The sequence below is a fragment of the Medicago sativa genome, chromosome 5 (genome assembly GCF_051527215.1).
Source record: "Medicago sativa cultivar Bolivia chromosome 5, Bolivia_mono, whole genome shotgun sequence".
NCBI classification, from domain to species: Eukaryota; Viridiplantae; Streptophyta; class Magnoliopsida; order Fabales; family Fabaceae; genus Medicago; species Medicago sativa.
The window spans coordinates 21,075,968-21,084,783 of NC_140753.1; the positions used below are offsets into that span (position 1 = coordinate 21,075,968).

At 33.1% G+C, this 8,816-nt stretch overlaps 1 pseudogene across 1 annotated transcript; it reads right to left on the bottom strand.

Moving 5' to 3' along the window:
* Positions 1-2,982: 2,982 nt before the first annotated feature.
* LOC146920952 (uncharacterized) lies at positions 2,983-5,536 on the bottom strand (annotated as a pseudogene). Its single transcript, XR_015011955.1, has 6 exons — positions 5,199-5,536; positions 5,018-5,116; positions 4,879-4,920; positions 3,683-3,827; positions 3,429-3,530; positions 2,983-3,296 (listed from the first exon to the last, which is right to left on the bottom strand). The product of XR_015011955.1 is annotated as an uncharacterized LOC146920952 (transcript).
* Between the last annotated feature and the right edge of the window lie 3,280 nt (positions 5,537-8,816).

Below are 8,816 nucleotides of genomic sequence, written 5' to 3' on the forward strand. Positions count from 1 at the left end.
AATTCTAACTGATGATTGAACCAGAGATATTCTTAATAAAATTTATCTCAATTACATTGAAATGTGGGTGCAAATAGAGCTTTTGTTGTGCCAACATCTTGGAGTTTATATTTTATAGTCAAATGTAACATTAGTGGTTAGAAATGTTAGTTTCCGGAGAATACCCAAGAACTCCCCCTTCAAACTCCTTCATCGCCTCTTAGCTCACTAACTGAGCTACCTATGCGTGACAACATCTTCGAGTTATATATATTGTGGTGTAGGTGCTTTTTTTTACTGAGCTACATCACAATCTCTTTCTCTTTGCAAAATATGTTGAATATGAAGGGGAAAATTTTAGGATATAGACAATTTAAAGATCTTTTACCTTGGATGCGGATTTTATTTATTTTTTTTACTGATCATCATTGCTTGAAAAGTTTGAAGACTTTTCAATTTCATTCTTGTTATGAATTAGAGGATTCCATGGTTCTAGGTCAAATGCAATGGAAAGATAGATTGTATAATTCTCTCTAGGAGTCATTACCAAGAAACAATTGTATAAAAGATAGTGAAATAGTACATAGGTGTAGCTTATTTATAGTGATTTGGAGTAACTAACTCCCTAACTAACTTGCTTGCTCTCCAAGCTATCTAGATAGCTTGCTCTCCAAGCTATCTTCTCACTATATTCTAATAGTCCCCCTCAAACTCAAAATGGGGAAATTCACCAATTTGAGTTTGAAACACAATGAAAATTACAATTTATTCTTACTGAAGTAACTAAGTAAAAACGGGGGTTAAGACTAGCAAATGGCAAAAAATGATAGGAAAACATAGAAAGCCCAGAGTGAGGCCCAATGAAATTCTGATGAAGCCCAGACCAATCTTGAAAGAAGTGGAGATTGCCAAAGACGTGAAAATGTGGAATTCTGCTCTTCAAAACGTGAATCTTGTTGCAAAAGGGGGCTTTCTTCTTCTCTCTTCCTAAAACAGCTTAACCCAAACACGTTGTTGCTTCTTTCAAAACAGCTTTCCGAAAACGCACGCTTCCATGATCAGAATCACTTATCTAAAAACGTGATTTTGCTCGTCAAAATCTGCAAACATGAATCCATCGAAAACAGCTTTTCTTTCAATAACTTCTGCAGTGTGATTCGGTGAGGATCAAAGGTGAATTAAGCCAGGAACAAGAAATTCTTCTGCAAACATCTTAAGCTGCAAATCAAATCCAAGCAGGATTCTGAACGTAACCAAACCACGCTTCTTTGAGAAGCACTTCTCCAAACGCGCTTATCCAACAACTAAGGGTGAAACGTGTTCAAATTCTGAAAATCGAAAGCGTGAGATAGCACAACACGTACCATAACTTCTGGAATCCAAAAGAAAGGATAATCTGAACTGAAAACGGAATGAGGAAGAACGCGACTCAATGAATATAGCAGTTTCTTTCCTCTGTCCCATGGTTTCCATCGCAAGCGAAAATGGATTCGTCGGAGAACTGAGGAAACTGAGAACAGCAAGAACGAACCAATTCTTCCGCCGGGATCGAAATCGACAATTGATTCGTCATGTAGATTGAAGAACTGAAACTGATTCTTGACTGCAATTACTGTTTGTTCCTGTTTTCCGACGAACGCAGAAACGTCGTAAACAGGTCCAGAGCATGAGAAATTTGTGTGGATGATGAGATGCTTCGATTTCTTGAACGCTGCTTCAGTAACGATGAACTCAGATTCGCGATGTGTCGAATTCTTTGATTTGGCAGAAACGATCAACTCTGAATCAAGAATACGAGTTTTCTGGTTTTCTTCCGAAGCATCAATGGCAGAATTGCGATTGCTGCAACTTGAATCAACCAGAGAACAGGGAACGGTACCGATCGTGATGGTGAATCCATCAGTTTCTGGTGCGATCCATGGTGAAGAAACAGGAGTGGAAACGGAACCGCCAAAGCTACCGAAAACAACTTGCGAAGCGGAAGAACACAAGGTTGCTGATGCGGAAGCTTCAAGATCTTCTTCTTCATCACCATTGGAATCTTCTTCTTCATCAGAAACTGGATCAAATTTGCTATCTCCATAGCGCTCTGATACCATGTTATGAATTAGAGGATTCCATGGTTCTAGGTCAAATGCAATGGAAAGATAGATTGTATAATTCTCTCTAGGAGTCATTACCAAGAAACAATTGTATAAAAGATAGTGAAATAGTACATAGGTGTAGCTTATTTATAGTGATTTGGAGTAACTAACTCCCTAACTAACTTGCTTGCTCTCAAGCTATCTAGATAGCTTGCTCTCCAAGCTATCTTCTCACTATATTCTAATAATTCTTTTCCTTCATAACGTTCCAAAAGTGCATGTGCCACAAAATTGTCCAATTTAGACCATATTTTTCAACCAATGAAGCTGAACTCGAACCTATGATGGTAGAACCTCTAAATAAGGGATGCTAAAAGAATCATATCCATCTTGGATTTTTACATCAGTTCAGCCAAATGATATTTTAGTGACATATATTTAAAGATCAAACAAGCATCTCTTCAAGATGACAACAATTAGGCTATTAATAGCCTAACCAAGATTGTGGCAGGAGGACTTTCGCTTGGATGAAGGGAAAATGGATTGTGCGTTGGATCGGAAACAACATTCCCACTAATGAGTATGGTGGAAATGGCGGAATAAAGTTAAGAATTTCGAGTAATGATGAGAGTGAAGCAGAGGAAAGCTCTCAAAATACCAACGATACCAGATTAATAAAATAAACCTGGGAGCAAAGAAGTGATATGAATGAGCAATCTGATGCTCATTAATGAACGAAGGAGAGGTTTTACGGTATTTATACATGAGAAATCAGCTACTAACCGTCATAACTGAAAAGCTAGAAATGCGAGAAATTGGTAACTAACTGATACTGCTAGATAACTAACTAACAGGTAGCTAACCACTTATCATGCTACTTATCAGGTTAATTTTCATAGCTTATCAAGACACATCAAAATTAGGTGGTTCACCCAAGTTGGACTATGTCTATAGCCAACAACCAATTTCACTATATGAAATGTGAACAATCTTAAACTCTTGTTTCTAATTGTTTCTACTATGCTCACAGTGAGACATAAACCCCTATTTATAGATTCAACAGAAGCAAAAGTAGTTATAACAGAATAAAGACATTTCTCCCACAAAAATTCTAGTCTCATATAAAGGAAACAAAAATTCTACTTCAAGATTCAATTCTTGCTCCGATTATCTGATAGCATCCCTTTTGAATTGTGTCAATAAAACCAAGCATGGTTGGAAGACTCTTCTCATCTGGAACAAAGATGCACCAAACAATTTTTGTACACATAAAACAAATAGTATTCAAATACATCCTAGCTAGAAACATGCATTTTTGAAGTGTACAAAATTATCAATTAAAGTAAGGGATGCTATATGACTAACCAAGTCTTGGGATTGTATGTCCTTTTGGATGATGAATCACAACAGGGTCAACAAAAGCCTCTCGCAAAATAATGCTTTCCGGCTTCAAGAAATCCATGTCCCCTTAATCACATTACATGAATGAAGAAGTATATTGGTAAGTACAATACTGCATTGAATAACAATCTAAGATGCCAATGTGACTTTTCAAGGCAAAAGGTAAAGGAAAAATTGATTGACAAAGATAATTAGCAGAGATTGTTTATTGAAACTACCTATAATGTGAAGAGAGGGACAATCAATTGGTTTTGAAAATGCATTGGAAGCTAGTTTAGGTGTTCCGTAGTTCATGCCACCAAACTTGGCACCTGATATCAGAATCAGGAACTTGATCTTGCTTATCTTCTGAAGTGCTACTCCCTAAAATCATCATCATCACTTCAATGTTCAATCAAATCAATTGTAATTTAACATCAACCTCTAAGTTTAGCCTTCATTACTTCACCAATAAAGCATTTTATAATTTATGATAATGGATGGACAAAAGGGTCAACTTGTTGATTCAAAAAGAGTATGTGTGAACGTCAAAAAAAAAAAAAAGAGTATGTGTGTGTTCGGCTCTGAACGAACGATTTTTAAATGAAATGATTATGTAAAACTGATTTTGGTTAAAAGTGAGTTACATCTAAAAAAGTTTGTGTGCTTTTGCTTTCACGGCAGAATGCCCTATCACCCTGCATTTTGCCGCTGCTAGCCAAACCATACATAGGCTATAGTTATAGATTACTAGTCATGTTCTTAGGTAAAAATTCTAAGCCTGTGTTTAGTTCCACTTTTAAACTCTCTAGAATCACTTTTGGGTTGGTTAAACGTGATTTGACCGCAAATTTATGTTTGATTTCCAACATCAAACATAATTCTTGCTTCAAAATCAATTCAACCTAAAAGCTAATTTATACACGCAAAAGTAATTGTGATCCAAACTTTATATGTTTGATTTCCAACGCCAAAATTGATTCTTGCCTCAAAATAAATTCAACCTAAAAGCTAATTTATACATGCAAAAGTAATTGTGATCCAAACTATCACCATAAATTGTTCGAAGTCACTTTTTCCTAAATGCATTCAAACATAAATCACACAATTTCAACTACTAGTGTGTTTGGAAATTAGTTGATTATCACTAGACGTGCGTTCAGGTTGAAGCTATGAGAAGTAGCTTTTGGCTTGCCGTGAGTTTCAAGCGTGGAAAAAACTTTTCCAAACACACACTAAATCAATTTTATAAAATCAGTTAAGTCGAAATCTATTTCGTTACCTCATAACCGAAGAAATGGTGTGTGTTTCAAATTAGAATTTTAGAAGACAAACATATCTACTCAAGAATACCTAAATCATGTCGAAACTAATTTCATATTTCTAGAATTGCAACAATTAAGTAAAAATATTGCGTTTCTTCGTTAATGAGTACCTGTGCTTGCATTCCTGGCAATGCAGCCGCTAAAAATGCTCCCTGAGTGACATTAATTCACAATTAATCAAAAGCAAAAAGAAAAAAAAAAAAAAAAAAAAAAACTTCATTTTTCATCATCAAGTAATCAAAAATATACCTGAGAAAATCCAAGCACACCATCAAAAGGACCATTTTTCAGCATATAATCTTCAATGTATGCTAAGCATTCTTCAAAATTCCTATACTCGGTGAAACCCTACAAACAAATAAATAAAATATTATTTAAGCACAAAGACAAATAAATGCAGAAGATTATGAATCATTGTTCAAACAATAACCTCGTTTGATTGGAACCATTCATAATAAGGAGGATCGAAAATGCCTTCAACATCTGATTTTCCTTGTGCTGGAAAGGGACCATCGAGGAAAACGAGGTCCAATTTTTGTATTAAAGTTTCGGGCCAACGTAAGAGTAGTTTCTTGAGGATTTCACCACTGGTCCTGAATCCATGGAGGCAGAGGATTTTGGGTTTCTTCTGACTTTGTTCTTCCATGATGTTGTCCCTTTCTTCATCCATGTTGGATTTTATTCATAATCATGACAAGTCACATTTTCTTGTTTTCACAAATGCACGACAGATACTACTCACACCCAAAAAAATTCAAGTTACACCCTAGAATGATTAATATACCCTTCAACTACAATAAAAACTAAGTTTATATAAACCTCTTATATACATACATTAACTAAATTTACACTAATTACCTCTTATATATGTAAACTGAATTTACATTAACTACGTAAACTGAGTTTACACTAACCTCTTATATACATACGTAAACTGAATTTACATTAATCTCTTATATACATACGTAAACTCATTTTACGTAAACCTCTTATATACATACGTAAACTAAATTTACATTAACTATGTAAACTGAGTTTAAACTAACCTCTTATATACATACGTAAATTGAGTTTACACCAACCTGTAAAATTAAATTACCGTTAACAGAGGCATATCTCATATCAAAACAAACAATAAACAAATAGAAACTCTTAGAAAATTAAATTCATGAAATTCACTAACCTTTATGAATAGAGTACAGATCAATGAAAAAGATGTTGATTCAATCTTTGATCTTGGTTGCACATCTATGGTGATTTGTGGAATGAAAGGGGGTGAGGGTTCAGAATGAAAATGATAGAAAGGTTTTTAGAAATTTACATGAAGATGGCAATTTTGGTATCATTGTAAAATTTTAAATAAATTTGGGTGTAACTAGAATTATATGGGGTGAGACTAGAAAGAGTCAATAGGCAATTACCCCTGAAATGTTTCGTCAATTACCCCCTGACATTAACAAAACTTCAATTATCCCCTGAAATGGTACAACGTTAATCAATTTTTCCCCTCCATCAAATTCTTCTGTTAGTCAACATGACGTTTTGCAAATACCCCCTGAAGTTTTGCACTTAAAAATGCCCCCCAAACTTGAAAATTTATATATTTTTTTCTTATCCTTGACTCAAAAGATATTAAAGGCAAACAATTGAATCAAAGATATGAAATTGAAGATATGCAAAGATATGCCTTGGTATGATGTGGTATTAACAACATAAGACTGATGTTAACAATCACAATTTACAATAGGTTAGTTTCTTTCATGTTACTTTTGTCAGTAACAATTGCAAATCATACATGGGTGCAGAAATGGACATGAATGTAATATATGTATGTTTATTACTCAAGCCTCACAGCTTCTACATTGTTGTTTCATGCTTTAGTTCTCATATTTTGCATTGTGCATCTATGTATGAAAGTCTAGTTCCTTGCAACAGAAAGTAGTATTTATCATGAAATTGAAAAGTAACATGTCAATTAAATAAAATAAAAAATATGATCTTTTAAACATAACAACGAAACTGTATTGAATTGCTTTACAACATGAAGTAGAATTGTAAGAAAAAATATATTAATAAAACTGAATCAATCTTTAAGCCACAATTTTTTACTTCAAAAAATAAAGTAATGTTTTAAGGCATAGCAGGCATATCTTTATGCCATTAATCAAGTGGTTTACCAATTGAATAAACCAATTTCAATCAACGACATTTCTACCGTTACAAATAAATGATGGTTTTCTCATATTATCATAAATCTTTTGATAATCAAGTTTCTTATACTCATCCAATACATTTAAAACACAAACACCATCTGAATCACCAACTAGCCCTTTACACACGTTAATATATTTTGAGTCAAGGATAAGAAAAAAAAATATAAATTTTTAAGATCAGGCGGCATTTTGCACATAAGTGCAAAACTTCAGAGGGGTATTTGCAAAACGTCATGTTGACCAACAGAAGAATTTGACGGAGGGGGTAAATTGATTAACGTTGTGCAATTTCAGGGGGATAGTTGAAGTTTTGTTAATGTCAAGGGGTAATTAACGAAACTTACAATTTCATGGGGGTAATTGCCTATGCACTTGTTAGCATTTCCCTATTAAAAATATTGACTTTAATTATATTGATTTTTTTTTGTACAAGCTAAAATGGAGCATCGATTAAGAAACTGAAATTAGAAAGAAAAGACAAGATTTGTATCAAAAAACACTTTTTCAACTTTCAAAAAGTATAATACACAATTTTTAAAGTAATTTTTCTTTTTAGAATTTCTTAACGAGTGTCCTGAGACACCGATTAACATTTTCATATATTAAAATGAGTCAAATGTTCTATGGAATACTTAATTACAAGGACAAAATAAAAAAATCAAGTCGAAGGAAAAGACATAAGAATAGAAGAAAAACTACAAAGTCTAATCCATGCAAAAAAAAAATGATTAAGCCACCAAACATAATAATAAAAAAGCAAAATTAGGATTTTTTGCTTTCAACCATCAAAAAGATTGTAGCTTAATTTTATCTAACAATTGAGACAATTGGACTTCTTTGTTGTCGAAAATTATGTTATTCTTTTCCTTCCATATTGTCCAAACACGAGAACCACATCAGATATATAAAACGCCGAATAGATCTTTGAAAACCACATGTCTGACTAAATTGCAAAAATTGGTCTGCTAAAGTATCTGGTTTGACTGAAGAAAAACCAAGCCAATCCAGAATAAGATGCCACATGTTGCCGAAATAATTACAACGCAAAAATAGACAATCAATTGTTTCCTTCATAAATTGTTATCCAGATCTTCAAAAAAAAAATATGGTTCCGCAAATTACGATTCGTACGTTTATACGTTTTTTATAAATGTTTTTTTAAAAATGTTTTTATAACTCTCAAAAATGATTTTTTTTCCAAGTCCCGTATTTGATTATACATTTTTAAATTACTATTTTTATTCTTATATTTATTTTAACGGTGAGAAAATTAACGTGTCTGTTAGGTGTACTCTTATATAGAAGTATGAGAAGGAATTAAGTGAAGATCGTATGTATTTTATTGGAAATTTTAGTGTTGCTTCTAATGTGGGATCGTATAGGACAACAACACATTCATACAAGGTTAACTTTCAATATGGTACAAAGATCAAACAATGTGTGTAATTTTAGTGTTGCCTCGCGATATTTTCCAATTTGAGTTTGATACAGATTATTTGATCGGTAAGCTGGTTTTTATATATTTTTATAATTTTTTTATGGTTTATTCATGGTGTGTGTTTTTGTATTTACATACATTTAATTACCAATTTGTACAATTTTTCAGATGTCATGGGAATGTTGAAAGTTGTTGGTCTTGTACGGTCGTATTCTCGCAATGGAATTCAATCCAAGATGATTCCTATTGAGTGAGATTATGATGGGTACGTCGGTCTTCAATATTTTAGTATTATAACTTTATTTTACAACTGTTTTATATATTTGTCGAAATAAAATTGGATTTTTTATTTAAAAATTGGTGTATCAAGTTTCGTTTCAAGGTTACTTTGTTTGGA